The sequence below is a fragment of the Lytechinus pictus genome, unplaced genomic scaffold (genome assembly GCF_037042905.1).
Source record: "Lytechinus pictus isolate F3 Inbred unplaced genomic scaffold, Lp3.0 scaffold_154, whole genome shotgun sequence".
Classification (NCBI taxonomy): Eukaryota; Metazoa; Echinodermata; class Echinoidea; order Temnopleuroida; family Toxopneustidae; genus Lytechinus; species Lytechinus pictus.
In genome coordinates this window covers 25,438-41,150 of record NW_026974274.1, presented here as the reverse complement: position 1 = coordinate 41,150, position 15,713 = coordinate 25,438, and the positions used below count along the sequence as shown (strand labels likewise).

The following is a 15,713-nucleotide window of genomic DNA, read 5'->3' as shown; positions in this document are numbered from 1 at the left end:
TTATTTTTCCTTTTCCTTCCGTATCATCTTTTCCCCACCCCGCCTTTTTTTACATCAGTGTGAAAAAAAGCATTTTATCATTTAGTTTAAGTCTTTACCTATTTCCATGTAATCGATCTTAAATAACTTTGAATGCATCAAGAACAGGCCAAGAACTTGGTAGAACTGATTCGAAGTTAACTTTTAATAATCGTACCAGAAATATCAAGTTGCGATGGCCGAGTGGATAAGGCGTTTGACTAGAACGCAAATGGGATCTGCCCGCGTTGGTTCAAATCCTACTCGCAACGAAACATACTTCCTGTAAGCCCAATCACGTCTTTCGGATTCTGAATTAAAATCATTTATTTCAATGTTTAAGTTGTGACAATGGGCATCGCTGTCACATTACCGGTTGTAACAGGGCCGTTTGTAACATGGCGTTGTTAGCCTTTTACAAAATTTCTGTGTGGTCAGTACTGGAGCCCGTAACACAAAAATATGATGATCGTAGAGCATTTTTCTACGATTGATCGTAGAGCATTTTTCTACGATTGATCCCATTGACTAAAGTGTGCAATCAATCAAGCGTATCAGTACGATCAATCGCTAACCTTTGTGTTACAGGAGGCTGGTCTATTGGTTTTGAAGAGGTAAGATCACTGGTTGGTTGAATGACTCCGAATAGATGTACTTTATTTTCACTTTTAACAATTAGTAAGAGGTTGCGATGGCCGAGAGGTTAAGGCGTTTGACTTGAAATCAAATGGGATCTTCCCGCGTAGGTTCGAATCCTACTCGCAACGAAATATACTCTCTGTGGTTTTTTGTGTCTCTCTTTTTTTTGTCACCATCTTGACTTTCACATCATAAACAAAATATCTGACTTTACAGAGAAATACAATGAAAATTGTCAAGGCACACTGCCTTGTTGAGTAACTTTCAATCTTAACCCTAACTAGGCCGGGCTTTTTTGGCTGTTCTGTGACCGGGGGGTTGATTCAACCCCCCCCCCCCCCCCTGAGATCTCGGCCGCCGATCGCGCGAGCGCCGCAAAAATTTGCACGCTGGTAGTGTGCGATGTAAAACAATGGAATTTTCAATTTTCAATAATTTTGCTAATTAAACAGTCATTTACAAACACTGCCTGAAACCATTTATTGGCAAAGCACGAGATGATTGAAAATATTGCAGGTCAATGGAATAATGTATCATTGATGGTTCCAAATAATATCTACAACATTTTCATGATCCATAATAGGGGCAGCCCTGATTTTTCCGAACCTATTTTTAGCAATGTCTCGTACGACACATGAAAATGCAAAAGTTTTTCCTACAATTTTATTTTTGATGATGCAATTTCACAATAGCAGTTTCTCTATTTTTGACCCATGGGTGATCGATTTATCCAATAAGGATCTAATTACAGCCCTTCATTTTTCAATAATTGTCCTATTAAAAGTTGTCCCGTACGACACACAATATATACTGCATTTAATTGCAAGATTTGGATTCAGAAACTATAAATAGTAGGCCTATTTTAATTTAAGTAATTGATTTGACATAAAGTGAACTAATAAAGTACTCTTTCTATCTCCATAGAACATGAAATAGGTGATTCTAACCATTTTAATTGACTTCATGTAGGCGTATTCTTTTGTGAATCCCTTCAGCTAAACTGGTGATTTTCACTGGTCAGAGCAGGTTAATTTCTTTGTCATTGAGCATGAAAAGAAAACCTTTATAATTGATTCACCCTTGCCTGGAAGATGACTTCCTCTTGCATGCTAATGTGAAATTATTATAAGATGTAAAAAAAAAATATTTACATATCAATCATCTATTTGGACTTCCCTTGATGATCACTAATTTTGTTATATGCAGTATTGAAACTCCTTACTTTTTTTCAATTTGTAAAAAAATCTGGAAAATAAGACAAACCATATGGTTTCATCAAATGCAGAAAGGTTCGAAAAAGTAGAATCACATTTCCTTAGAAAAAAAAATATTTAGTAGAATTACCAGTGAAAGTTGTCACATATATCATGTATAATACATTTTATATGAAAAAACATGACATTTTAGCCCCATAATTTTTGCAAACAGTTTCATTCATTCATTGTTTAAATAGTGTATTGGAAATCATCAATTAATTCACTAAAATATAATTTCACAGAGAACCTCAAGTTTTTGAGCTCGTAAAAATGCTGTGAACCATTTTACATTTCCCATCATGAAAAAAATGATAATATATTGATCCCGATTGTATATATCGAGGTTACTTAATTATATTGTAATGAATGACTACTTATTAAAATGCTTTTCATTCAAAAGGAAGAATTAAGGGGCGATGCTCCCCTTCTGATTGATAAAGAGTTCATTGTTTTATTCAGGCTGTCCAGTACAACACGCAAGTGCCTGTTCAACACACAAGTGTCCCGTACGACACATTATTTTGTTTATGATATATTGACAGAAATATTCAGCCAATAGCGGTTTCTAACATAATGAATGTCTTACGTTTGATAGGATCATCATTATCATCAGCCAAATAAAGTGATTAAAGAAGTTAAAGAGACATAAACTAAGAAAGTTTGGCTTCAATTTAGAGATGTCCCGTAAGACACATTTTGAGTGTTCCGTACGCCACAATGTTCTTGAAAATTGTAATTTGCTTTATTTATTCATGAATGTTTATTTTGCTTTCTTTCATAGATGTGTTTGTTCTTGGGTAATTGAATATCAATTTGATTTCAGTTTCTATGAAAATTATCTGTCCAACTCACAGACTTTAGAGTACAAACTTGAGGTTTCTAAAAAAGCCACTTTTTCTGCGTCCGTACGACACATTACTATTTTAAATCTGTATAATACAGGATGTGAATTCAAGTCATGTTAAGTCTAGGCTTTCCTAATACTCTGGTAGTACTTGATGATCACCTTTAGTTACTGGAATATTTTTTGTTTTTCTTATAAAAAAAACTGTCAAATGTTCTCTAAATGTCCCGTACGACACGTATGGAATCACCCTAATACGGAAAGGGTCAATTAGGTATTCGTTTCACAAAATTGTATCTGTAATTCTACTTTTATCAACGTTAAAATAATGATCTTTGGAGAAAAATCAGAAACATAACACGCCATATATTGGATCAACGTTTGACGTCACTTAATACCGAGAGATGTGACTGGGCCTATTGTTATTGTTCTGTTAGCACTGTGGTATGGTCTATTGGTTTGAAGGAGTTGATATGGCTGAGTGGTTATCTAGTTTATTTTAAATTTTACTTCCAATATGTTAAGTAACAAGTAGGTTGCGATGGCCGAGTGGTTAAGGCGTTTGACTAGAAATCAAATGGGATCTTCCCGCGTAGGTTCGAATCCTACTCGCAACGAAATATACTTCCTGTGGTTTTTTGTTTCTCTCTTTTTTTTGTCACCATCTTGACTTTCACATCATAAACAAAATATCTGACTTTACAGAGAAATACAATGAAAATTGTCAAGGCACACTGCCTTGTTGAGTAACTTTCAATCTTAACCCTAACTAGGCCGGGCTTTTTTGGCTGTTCTGTGACCGGGGGGTTGATTCAACCCCCCCCCCCCCCCCTGAGATCTCGGCCGCCGATCGCGCGAGCGCCGCAAAAATTTGCACGCTGGTAGTGTGCGATGTAAAACAATGGAATTTTCAATTTTCAATAATTTTGCTAATTAAACAGTCATTTACAAACACTGCCTGAAACCATTTATTGGCAAAGCACGAGATGATTGAAAATATTGCAGGTCAATGGAATAATGTATCATTGATGGTTCCAAATAATATCTACAACATTTTCATGATCCATAATAGGGGCAGCCCTGATTTTTCCGAACCTATTTTTAGCAATGTCTCGTACGACACATGAAAATGCAAAAGTTTTTCCTACAATTTTATTTTTGATGATGCAATTTCACAATAGCAGTTTCTCTAGCAATAGCAGTTTGGTTTGAAGGAGTTGATATGGCCGAGTGGTTATCTAGTTTATTTTAAATTTCACTTCCAATATGTTAAGTAACAAGTAGGTTGCGATGGCCGAGTGGTTAAGGCGTTTGACTAGAAATCAAATGGGATCTTCCCGCGTAGGTTCGAATCCTACTCGCAACGAAATATACTTCCTGTGGTTTTTTGTTTCTCTCTTTTTTTTGTCACCATCTTGACTTTCACATCATAAACAAAATATCTGACTTTACAGAGAAATACAATTAAATTATCAAGGCACACTGCCTTTATTTGGTAACTTTCAATCTTAAAACATATTTCATTAAAATGATCTTTTAAATATTGATGAATATTTGAATTGAGCATCATGATTGTGACACAGGTCACTGCTAAGTTTAAATATCCTGTTGTCATGACGGCTGATTACCGTGCTTTTGATTTGCAAAGATCACGTGACTAAATCACCAGATCTTATATAACTTTGAAGTTTGAATGCATCAGGCCAAGAACTTGGTAGAATCGATTCGAAGTTAACTTTTAATAATCAGACCAGAAATATCAAGTTGCCATGGCCGAGTGTTTAAGGCGTTTGACTAGAAATCAAATGGGATCTTCCCGCGTAGGTTCGAATCCTACTCGCAACGATAGGATTTGGTTTTCTTCCCTTTTTTGCAGATGAGCGGATTTGATTTGAGCGAATGATTATGAAGGTGCATATTATTTTTCCTTTTCCTTCCGTATCATCTTTTCCCCACCCCGCCTTTTTTTACATCAGTGTGAAAAAAAGCATTTTATCATTTAGTTTAAGTCTTTACCTATTTCCATGTAATCGATCTTAAATAACTTTGAATGCATCAAGAACAGGCCAAGAACTTGGTAGAACTGATTCGAAGTTAACTTTTAATAATCGTACCAGAAATATCAAGTTGCGATGGCCGAGTGGATAAGGCGTTTGACTAGAACGCAAATGGGATCTGCCCGCGTTGGTTCAAATCCTACTCGCAACGAAACATACTTCCTGTAAGCCCAATCACGTCTTTCGGATTCTGAATTAAAATCATTTATTTCAATGTTTAAGTTGTGACAATGGGCATCGCTGTCACATTACCGGTTGTAACAGGGCCGTTTGTAACATGGCGTTGTTAGCCTTTTACAAAATTTCTGTGTGGTCAGTACTGGAGCCCGTAACACAAAAATATGATGATCGTAGAGCATTTTTCTACAATTGATCGTAGAGCATTTTTCTACGATTGATCGTAGAGCATTTTTCTACGATTGATCCCATTGACTAAAGTGTGCAATCAATCAAGCGTATCAGTACGATCAATCGCTAACCTTTGTGTTACGGGAGGCTGGTCTATTGGTTTTGAAGAGGTAAGATCACTGGTTGGTTGAATGACTCCGAATAGATGTACTTTATTTTCACTGTTGACAATCAGTAAGAGGTTGCGATGGCCGAGAGGTTAAGGCGTTTGACTTGAAATCAAATGGGATCTTCCCGCGTAGGTTCGAATCCTACTCGCAACGAAATATACTCTCTGTGGTTTTTTGTGTCTCTCTTTTTTTTGTCACCATCTTGACTTTCACATCATAAACAAAATATCTGACTTTACAGAGAAATACAATGAAAATTGTCAAGGCACACTGCCTTGTTGAGTAACTTTCAATCTTAACCCTAACTAGGCCGGGCTTTTTTGGCTGTTCTGTGACCGGGGGGTTGATTCAACCCCCCCCCCCCCCCTGAGATCTCGGCCGCCGATCGCGCGAGCGCCGCAAAAATTTGCACGCTGGTAGTGTGCGATGTAAAACAATGGAATTTTCAATTTTCAATAATTTTGCTAATTAAACAGTCATTTACAAACACTGCCTGAAACCATTTATTGGCAAAGCACGAGATGATTGAAAATATTGCAGGTCAATGGAATAATGTATCATTGATGGTTCCAAATAATATCTACAACATTTTCATGATCCATAATAGGGGCAGCCCTGATTTTTCCGAACCTATTTTTAGCAATGTCTCGTACGACACATGAAAATGCAAAAGTTTTTCCTACAATTTTATTTTTGATGATGCAATTTCACAATAGCAGTTTCTCTATTTTTGACCCATGGGTGATCGATTTATCCAATAAGGATCTAATTACAGCCCTTCATTTTTCAATAATTGTCCTATTAAAAGTTGTCCCGTACGACACACAATATATACTGCATTTAATTGCAGGATTTGGATTCAGAAACTATAAATAGTAGGCCTATTTTAATTTAAGTAATTGATTTGACATAAAGTGAACTAATAAAGTACTCTTTCTATCTCCATAGAACATGAAATAGGTGATTCTAACCATTTTAATTGACTTCATGTAGGCGTATTCTTTTGTGAATCCCTTCAGCTAAACTGGTGATTTTCACTGGTCAGAGCAGGTTAATTTCTTTGTCATTGAGCATGAAAAGAAAACCTTTATAATTGATTCACCCTTGCCTGGAAGATGACTTCCTCTTGCATGCTAATGTGAAATTATTATAAGATGTAAAAAAAAAATATTTACATATCAATCATCTATTTGGACTTCCCTTGATGATCACTAATTTTGTTATATGCAGTATTGAAACTCCTTACTTTTTTTCAATTTGTAAAAAAATCTGGAAAATAAGACAAACCATATGGTTTCATCAAATGCAGAAAGGTTCGAAAAAGTAGAATCACATTTCCTTAGAAAAAAAAATATTTAGTAGAATTACCAGTGAAAGTTGTCACATATATCATGTATAATACATTTTATATGAAAAAACATGACATTTTAGCCCCATAATTTTTGCAAACAGTTTCATTCATTCATTGTTTAAATAGTGTATTGGAAATCATCAATTAATTCACTAAAATATAATTTCACAGAGAACCTCAAGTTTTTGAGCTCGTAAAAATGCTGTGAACCATTTTACATTTCCCATCATGAAAAAAATGATAATATATTGATCCCGATTGTATATATCGAGGTTACTTAATTATATTGTAATGAATGACTACTTATTAAAATGCTTTTCATTCAAAAGGAAGAATTAAGGGGCGATGCTCCCCTTCTGATTGATAAAGAGTTCATTGTTTTATTCAGGCTGTCCAGTACAACACGCAAGTGCCTGTTCAACACACAAGTGTCCCGTACGACACATTATTTTGTTTATGATATATTGACAGAAATATTCAGCCAATAGCGGTTTCTAACATAATGAATGTCTTACGTTTGATAGGATTATCATTATCATCAGCCAAATAAAGTGATTAAAGAAGTTAAAGAGACATAAACTAAGAAAGTTTGGCTTCAATTTAGAGATGTCCCGTAAGACACATTTTGAGTGTCCCGTACGCCACAATGTTCTTGAAAATTGTAATTTGCTTTATTTATTCATGAATGTTTATTTTGCTTTCTTTCATAGATGTGTTTGTTCTTGGGTAATTGAATATCAATTTGATTTCAGTTTCTATGAAAATTATCTGTCCAACTCACAGACTTTAGAGTACAAACTTGAGGTTTCTAAAAAAGCCACTTTTTCTGCGTCCGTACGACACATTACTATTTTAAATCTGTATAATACAGGATGTGAATTCAAGTCATGTTAAGTCTAGGCTTTCCTAATACTCTGGTAGTACTTGATGATCACCTTTAGTTACTGGAATATTTTTTGTTTTTCTTATAAAAAAACTGTCAAATGTTCTCTAAATGTCCCGTACGACACGTATGGAATCACCCTAATACGGAAAGGGTCAATTAGGTATTCGTTTCACAAAATTGTATCTGTAATTCTACTTTTATCAACGTTAAAATAATGATCTTTGGAGAAAAATCAGAAACATAACACGCCATATATTGGATCAACGTTTGACGTCACTTAATACCGAGAGATGTGACTGGGCCTATTGTTATTGTTCTGTTAGCACTGTGGTATGGTCTATTGGTTTGAAGGAGTTGATATGGCCGAGTGGTTATCTAGTTTATTTTAAATTTTACTTCCAATATGTTAAGTAACAAGTAGGTTGCGATGGCCGAGTGGTTAAGGCGTTTGACTAGAAATCAAATGGGATCTTCCCGCGTAGGTTCGAATCCTACTCGCAACGAAATATACTTCCTGTGGTTTTTTGTTTCTCTCTTTTTTTTGTCACCATCTTGACTTTCACATCATAAACAAAATATCTGACTTTACAGAGAAATACAATTAAATTATCAAGGCACACTGCCTTTATTTGGTAACTTTCAATCTTAAAACATATTTCATTAAAATGATCTTTTAAATATTGATGAATATTTGAATTGAGCATCATGATTGTGACACAGGTCACTGCTAAGTTTAAATATCCTGTTGTCATGACGGCTGATTACCGTGCTTTTGATTTGCAAAGATCACGTGACTAAATCACCAGATCTTATATAACTTTGAAGTTTGAATGCATCAGGCCAAGAACTTGGTAGAATCGATTCGAAGTTAACTTTTCATAATCAGACCAGAAATATCAAGTTGCGATGGCCGAGTGGTTAAGGCGTTTGACTAGAAATCAAATGGGATCTTCCCGCGTAGGTTCGAATCCTACTCGCAACGATAGGATTTGGTTTCTTCCCTTTTTTGCAGATGAGCGGATTTGATTTGAGCGAATGATTATGAAGGTGCATATTATTTTTCCTTTTCCTTCCGTATCATCTTTTCCCCACCCCGCCTTTTTTTACATCAGCGTGAAAAAAACATTTTATCATTTAGTTTAAGTCTTTACCCATTTCCATTTAATCGAACTTAAATAACTTTGAATGCGTCAAGAACAGGCCAAGAACTTGGTAGAACTGATTCGAAGTTAACTTTTAATAATCATACCAGAAATATCAAGTTGCGATGGCCGAGTGGTTAAGGCGTTTGACTAGAAATCAAATGGGATCTTCCCGCGTAGGTTCGAATCCTACTCGCAACGAAATATACTTCCTGTTAGTTTTTTGTTTCTCTCTTTTTTTGTCACCATCTTAGGCCAAGAGCATTAGGTTTAACATGGACATTTTTGGTAACAAGCTGATTTTTTCAGGATAGGTCCAGAAATATGTCTAGAATAACATACTAAAAGTCCTTATATATCCTCCTTGAGGGTTTTCCGTCATCCAAGATGACGTCCAAAATGGCCGCCATTACAGAAAATGGCCATAACGCTCTCATTATCCAACCTAGACATCGAATTTTGGGGCATATTTCATGGTTTAAAGGTGTAAAAAGAGCTATTGATAAAAGTTAGAGTGAACATAGGCAGACCAGTATTCCTAAAAATCCAAGATGGCGTCTACAATGGCCGCCAAAGCCTAAAAACCCACAATTCATCGAGTACTAATGTTAGTATCTTTAATTTTGTTTCTATTCAGTGGTGTTAAGGGTCAAGTAGTACATTTGGACAAGTTACAAGGACAGTCAGTGGTCAAGTATGTCCAAAAATCCAAGATTGCTTCGAAAAATGAGGTCTAAAATGGTTGATATTACTTACAAATGGACATAGTACATTTAATATCTGCTTGAGATATATGATTTTGGTATCTAAACCATGGTTTAAAGGGTCAAATAATACATTAGGACAGGTTAAAAGGAGTTTCAGTGGTCCATTATGTCCAAAAATCCAAGACGGTTTCCAAAAATGGAGTCTGAAGTGGCTGCTATTCCTTACAAAGGGACATAGTTAATTTTACATCCGCGTGAGAGATATCATTTTAGTGTCTAAACCATGGTTTGAAGAGTCAAATAATACATAAGGACAGGTTAAATGGACAGTCAGTGGTCCAGTATGTCAAAAAATCCAAGATTTCTTCCAAAAATGGAGTTTAAATTGACTGCCGTTACTGAAAAATTGATATAAAAATTGAAGATGGCTTGTAAAAATGGAGTCTAAATTGAGATAGTCTATCTATTATCTACCTTGGAGATGATATTTTGGGGTCTAAAGCATGGTTTAAAGGGTAAAATAATGCATTATGACAGGTTAAGAGGACATTCCTTGGTCCAGTATGTCATAAAATCCAAGATGGTTTCCAAAAATGGAGTCTAAATTGATTGCTGTTACTGAAAATGGACATAGTTCATTATTTTGATATCTGCCTGGGATATATGATTTTGGTGTCAAAACCATTGTCTAAAGGGTCAAATAATATATTATGAAAGTTCAAAGGACAGTCAGTGGTCCTGCATGTACAAAAATCCAAGATGGTTTCCAAAAATGCAGTCTAAATTGACTGCTGTTACTGAAAATGGACATACTTCATTAAAAATCCACCTAAGAGATATGGTTGTAGTGTCTATACTGTGGTTTAAAGGATCAAATAATACACCAGGACAAGTAAAAAGGACCGCCATTGGTCCAGTATGTCCAAAAATCCCAGATGGCTTCCAAAAATGGAGTCTAAATTGACTGCTGCTACTGAAAAATTGACATATTTCATTAAGAATACACCCGAGATATATGATTGTGGTGTCGAAACTATTGTTTAGAAGGTCAAATAATACACTTGGACAAGAAAAACATGACCGCCAGTGGTCCAATATGTCTAAAAATCAAAGTATTTAATATCTGCCTGGCAGATATGATTTTGGTGTGTAAACCATGGTTTATAGAACCAAATAATATATTGACACAAGTTACAAGGACAGCCAGTGGTCCAGTAGGCCTATGTCCGAAATCCAAGATGGCTTCCAAAAATAAAATCTTAATTGACTGCTGTGACTGAAAACAAAGGACAAATTTTTATCCAAAATCCACCTGAAAGATATGATTGTGGTGTCTATACTACGTTTTCAAGGGTCAAGTAATATTTTTGACTGTTAACTATGATATACAGTTGTCCATTTTACCTAAAAATCCCAGATGGCTTCCAAAACGGCGTCTTAATAACTCCCATCATTTGAAAATAGTGTTAATTCATACAATATCCACCTGTGAGGAATAATTGCGGTATCAACGCTTAAATGCATTGGGGAAAAGTGATCCTATGGCTTATGATTTCAGGAGCAGGTAACAGCAGGCATTTTTCAATAATTTTACCCCCTTGGATTTTTGCACATAATGAAGAGCTGAACATCCTTGTTACTTGTCCTATATTTGCCAATTCACTTCTCACAGGTGGATATGAAGTATGACCGTTTTTAAGTGATGGGAGTTACACGCCCTTTTGGAAGCCCTCTTGGATTTTAATGCAAAATGGACAATTGCATATCATTGTGAGGGGTCCCAAAGTATTATTTGACTCCTGAAACTATAGACACCAAAATACTAGTAATATCTCTCACGCGGATGTAAAATATACTAATGTCCCTTTGTAAGTTATAGCAGCCACTTTAGACTCCATTTTTTGGCAGCCATCTTTGTTTTTTGGACATACTGGACCACTGCGTGTCCATTTACCTTCTCGTAATGTATTATTTGACCCTTTAATTGGTTTAGACACCACACTATCATCTCCCAGGCAGATATTAAATGAACTGTTATGTTAATTTGTTTGTAACAACAGCCATTTTAGACTCCATCTTTACAAGCCGTCTTCGATTTTTGGACATACTGGACCACTGGCGGTCCTGTTTTTCTTGTCCTAGTGTATTATTTGACCCTCTAAACAATCGTTTCGACACCGCAATCATATCTCTCGTGTGGATTCTTAATGAAATATGTCAATTTTTCAGTAACAGTAGTCAATTTAGACTCCATTTTTGGAAGCCATCTTGGATATTTGGACATACTGGACCACTGCATGTCCTTTCTAACCTGTCCTTAGGTATTATCTGACCCTTTAAACCATGGTTTAGACAACAAAATATTATCTCCCTGGCAGATATTAGATGAACTATGTCAATTTTAGTTTCCATTTTACAAGCCGTCTTTGATTTTTATGTCAATTTTTCAGAAACAGCAGTAAATTTAGACTCCATTTTTGGAAGTCGTCTTGGATTTTTGGACATACTGGACCTGTGAGAGTCTTTTTAACCTGTCCTAATGTATTGTTTGACCCTTCAAACCATGGTTTAGACACCACAATCATATATGCAGGCAGATATTAAATGTACTATGTCCATTTGTAAGTAATAGAAGCCATTTTAAACCCCATTTTTGGAAGCAATCTTGGATTTTTGGACAAACTTGACCATTGACTGTCCTTGTAACTTGTCCAAATGTACTACTTGACCCTTAACACCACTGAATAGAAACAAAATTAAAGATACTAACATAAGCAATAGATGAATTGTGGATTTTTAGGCTTTGGCAGCCATTTTAGACGCCATCTTGGATTTTTAGGTATACTGGTCTGCCTATATATGTTCACTCTAACTTTTATCAATAGCTCTTTTTACACCTTTAAACCATGAAATATGCCCCAAAATTCGATGTCTAGGTTGGATAATGAGAGCGTTATCGCCATTTTTCTGTAATGGCGGCCATTTTGGACGCCATCTTGGATTACGGAAAACCCTCAAGGAGGATATAAGAAGACTTTTAGTATATTATTCTAGACACATTCCTGGACCTATCCTGAAAAATTCAGCTTGTTACCTGAAATTTCCTTTCTTAAGCCTATTTTGGCCTAATGCTCTTGGACTATCTTGACTTTCACATCATAAACAAAATATCTGACTTTACAGAGAAATACAATTAAATTATCAAGGCACACTGCCTTATTGGGTAACTTTCAATCTTAAAACATATTTCATGAAAATGATCTTTTAAATATTGATGAACATTTGAATTGAGCATCATGATTGTGACACAGGTCACTGCTAAGTTTAAATATCCTGTTGTCATGACGGCTGATTACCGTGCTTTTGATTTGCAAAGATCACGTGACTAAATCACCAGATCTTATATAATTTTGAAGTTTGAATGCATCAGGCCAAGAACTTGGTAGAATCGATTCGAAGTTAACTTTTAATAATCATACCAGAAATATCAAGTTGCGATGGCCGAGTGGTTAAGGCGTTTGACTAGAAATCAAATGGGATCTTCCCGCGTAGGTTCGAATCCTACTCGCAACGATAGGAATTGGTTTTCTTCTCTCTTTTTTTTTTGCAAATGAGCGGATTTGATTTGAGCGAATGATTATGAGGGTGCATATTATTTTTATTTTTCCTTCCGTATCATCTTCTCCCCACCCCGCCTCTTTTTTACATGAGCGTGAAAAAAGCATTTTATCATTTAGTTTAAGTCTATACCTATTTCCATTTAATCGATCTTAAATAACTTTGAATGCATCAAGAACTTGGTAGAACTGATTCAAAGTTAACTTTTAATAATCATACCAGAAATATCAAGTTGCGATGGCCGAGTGGTTAAGGCGTTTGACTAGAAATCAAATGGGATCTTCCCGCGTAGGTTCGAATCCTACTCGCAACGATAGGATTTGGTTTTCTTCCCTTTTTTGCAGATGAGCGGATTTGATTTGAGCGAATGATTATGAAGGTGCATATTATTTTTCCTTTTCCTTCCGTATCATCTTTTCTCCACCCCGCCTTTTTTTACATCAGCGTGAAAAAAACATTTTATCATTTAGTTTAAGTCTTTACCCATTTCCATTTAATCGATCTTAAATAACTTTGAATGCGTCAAGAACAGGCCAAGAACTTGGTAGAACTGATTCGAAGTTAACTTTTAATAATCATACCAGAAATATCAAGTTGCGATGGCCGAGTGGTTAAGGCGTTTGACTAGAAATCAAATGGGATCTTCCCGCGTAGGTTCGAATCCTACTCGCAACGATAGGAATTGGTTTTCTTCTCTCTTTTTTTTTTGCAAATGAGCGGATTTGATTTGAGCGAATGATTATGAGGGTGCATATTATTTTTATTTTTCCTTCCGTATCATCTTCTCCCCACCCCGCCTTTTTTTACATGAGCGTGAAAAAAGCATTTTATCATTTAGTTTAAGTCTATACCTATTTCCATTTAATCGATCTTAAATAACTTTGAATGCATCAAGAACTTGGTAGAACTGATTCAAAGTTAACTTTTAATAATCATACCAGAAATATCAAGTTGCGATGGCCGAGTGGTTAAGGCGTTTGACTAGAAATCAAATGGGATCTTCCCGCGTAGGTTCGAATCCTACTCGCAACGATAGGATTTGGTTTTCTTCCCTTTTTTGCAGATGAGCGGATTTGATTTGAGCGAATGATTATGAAGGTGCATATTATTTTTCCTTTTCCTTCCGTATCATCTTTTCTCCACCCCGCCTGTTTTTACATCAGCGTGAAAAAAACATTTTATCATTTAGTTTAAGTCTTTACCCATTTCCATTTAATCGATCTTAAATAACTTTGAATGCGTCAAGAACAGGCCAAGAACTTGGTAGAACTGATTCGAAGTTAACTTTTAATAATCATACCAGAAATATCAAGTTGCGATGGCCGAGTGGTTAAGGCGTTTGACTAGAAATCAAATGGGATCTTCCCGCGTAGGTTCGAATCCTACTCGCAACGATAGGAATTGGTTTTCTTCTCTCTTTTTTTTTTGCAAATGAGCGGATTTGATTTGAGCGAATGATTATGAGGGTGCATATTATTTTTATTTTTCCTTCCGTATCATCTTCTCCCCACCCCGCCTCTTTTTTACATGAGCGTGAAAAAAGCATTTTATTATTTAGTTTAAGTCTATACCTATTTCCATTTAATCGATCTTAAATAACTTTGAATGCATCAAGAACTTGGTAGAACTGATTCAAAGTTAACTTTTAATAATCATACCAGAAATATCAAGTTGCGATGGCCGAGTGGTTAAGGCGTTTGACTTGAAATCAAATGGGATCTTCCCGCGTAGGTTCGAATCCTACTCGCAACGAAAGATTTATTTATTTATTTATTTAGACAATCGCATTTTTTTCTTCACAATTGACCGCTTTAATTATCAGTCACAATCGTCATAACCTGCCGCAATCAATGGTCGGTTTGGGATCGGTCTTATATCAGTCTGTTGTAGAAGTTGTTGGTCTCCAGACGTAGCTTTATAGGGGGAGCAAGTCATGAACACCCCCCCCCCCCACACACACACACACACACACCCACACACACTCACACCATTTTCTACGCCATTTCATTTTGGAAGAAATACTACAGTCAATAATAGGTTTCAAGTTTATTTCATTGATTTCAAATCTAAACATAAAGGATTACGTTCAAATAAAATTAACGAATTTTAATTATCAAACAAAAGTTCAGTTCAGTTCAGTTCAGTTCAATTTATTCATTTTCTCAGCATAAAAAAATGATATATATACAATATGTACAGGAATGACAAATAGTATCAGAGAAAATTGGAAACTACAGAAAAGTTTATAAAAACTTGTGAGTAGTAGTTCCCAGTACATTGTATGACATTAATATTGAATTAAAACCAAAAAAAAAGAGAAAAAATGCACACACAGCATCAACAAACACCAGCAAACACACAGGGAGGGTAGGGCGGTAAATGTATGAGATTTCAGCAAGGAGAAAGGCAACAAATTATTTTGCATATTCATTTAAATACATTCTTTTTAACTTAGATTTAAATGACGTAATTGTTGTTGAGTACTTAATTCCATCGGGGAGATTATTCCAAATGCGTGGGCCATAATGCCTTAATGAATTTAGGAGAATTTGTGTTTTAACCTTGGGATAATGAAAATTATTACTTGAGCGAGTATTGTGACAATGAACGGAATTATTTATTAAAAACATACGGGATATATTAAAAGGAATTATGTTATGAATAGTACGAAACATCA

At 35.5% G+C, this 15,713-nt stretch overlaps 13 non-coding genes across 13 annotated transcripts; all 13 read left to right on the top strand.

Annotated features, from left to right (window-relative positions):
* The first annotated feature begins 703 nt into the window (after positions 1-703).
* TRNAS-UGA (transfer RNA serine (anticodon UGA)) lies at positions 704-785 on the top strand. The gene has a single exon. It is a non-coding gene; the product is annotated as a tRNA-Ser (tRNA).
* A 2,507-nt stretch (positions 786-3,292) lies between these two features.
* Positions 3,293-3,374, top strand: TRNAS-AGA (transfer RNA serine (anticodon AGA)). Its single transcript has one exon. It is a non-coding gene; the product is annotated as a tRNA-Ser (tRNA).
* Positions 3,375-4,041: 667 nt separating this feature from the next.
* Positions 4,042-4,123, top strand: TRNAS-AGA (transfer RNA serine (anticodon AGA)). The gene has a single exon. It is a non-coding gene; the product is annotated as a tRNA-Ser (tRNA).
* Positions 4,124-5,403: 1,280 nt separating this feature from the next.
* On the top strand, positions 5,404-5,485 carry TRNAS-UGA (transfer RNA serine (anticodon UGA)). Its single transcript has one exon. It is a non-coding gene; the product is annotated as a tRNA-Ser (tRNA).
* A 2,505-nt stretch (positions 5,486-7,990) lies between these two features.
* Positions 7,991-8,072, top strand: TRNAS-AGA (transfer RNA serine (anticodon AGA)). The gene has a single exon. It is a non-coding gene; the product is annotated as a tRNA-Ser (tRNA).
* A 397-nt stretch (positions 8,073-8,469) lies between these two features.
* On the top strand, positions 8,470-8,551 carry TRNAS-AGA (transfer RNA serine (anticodon AGA)). Its single transcript has one exon. It is a non-coding gene; the product is annotated as a tRNA-Ser (tRNA).
* Positions 8,552-8,830: 279 nt separating this feature from the next.
* Positions 8,831-8,912, top strand: TRNAS-AGA (transfer RNA serine (anticodon AGA)). Its single transcript has one exon. It is a non-coding gene; the product is annotated as a tRNA-Ser (tRNA).
* A 3,997-nt stretch (positions 8,913-12,909) lies between these two features.
* Positions 12,910-12,991, top strand: TRNAS-AGA (transfer RNA serine (anticodon AGA)). Its single transcript has one exon. It is a non-coding gene; the product is annotated as a tRNA-Ser (tRNA).
* A 276-nt stretch (positions 12,992-13,267) lies between these two features.
* TRNAS-AGA (transfer RNA serine (anticodon AGA)) lies at positions 13,268-13,349 on the top strand. The gene has a single exon. It is a non-coding gene; the product is annotated as a tRNA-Ser (tRNA).
* Positions 13,350-13,629: 280 nt separating this feature from the next.
* TRNAS-AGA (transfer RNA serine (anticodon AGA)) lies at positions 13,630-13,711 on the top strand. Its single transcript has one exon. It is a non-coding gene; the product is annotated as a tRNA-Ser (tRNA).
* A 275-nt stretch (positions 13,712-13,986) lies between these two features.
* TRNAS-AGA (transfer RNA serine (anticodon AGA)) lies at positions 13,987-14,068 on the top strand. Its single transcript has one exon. It is a non-coding gene; the product is annotated as a tRNA-Ser (tRNA).
* A 280-nt stretch (positions 14,069-14,348) lies between these two features.
* Positions 14,349-14,430, top strand: TRNAS-AGA (transfer RNA serine (anticodon AGA)). The gene has a single exon. It is a non-coding gene; the product is annotated as a tRNA-Ser (tRNA).
* A 276-nt stretch (positions 14,431-14,706) lies between these two features.
* Positions 14,707-14,788, top strand: TRNAS-UGA (transfer RNA serine (anticodon UGA)). The gene has a single exon. It is a non-coding gene; the product is annotated as a tRNA-Ser (tRNA).
* The last annotated feature ends 925 nt before the right edge of the window (positions 14,789-15,713 follow it).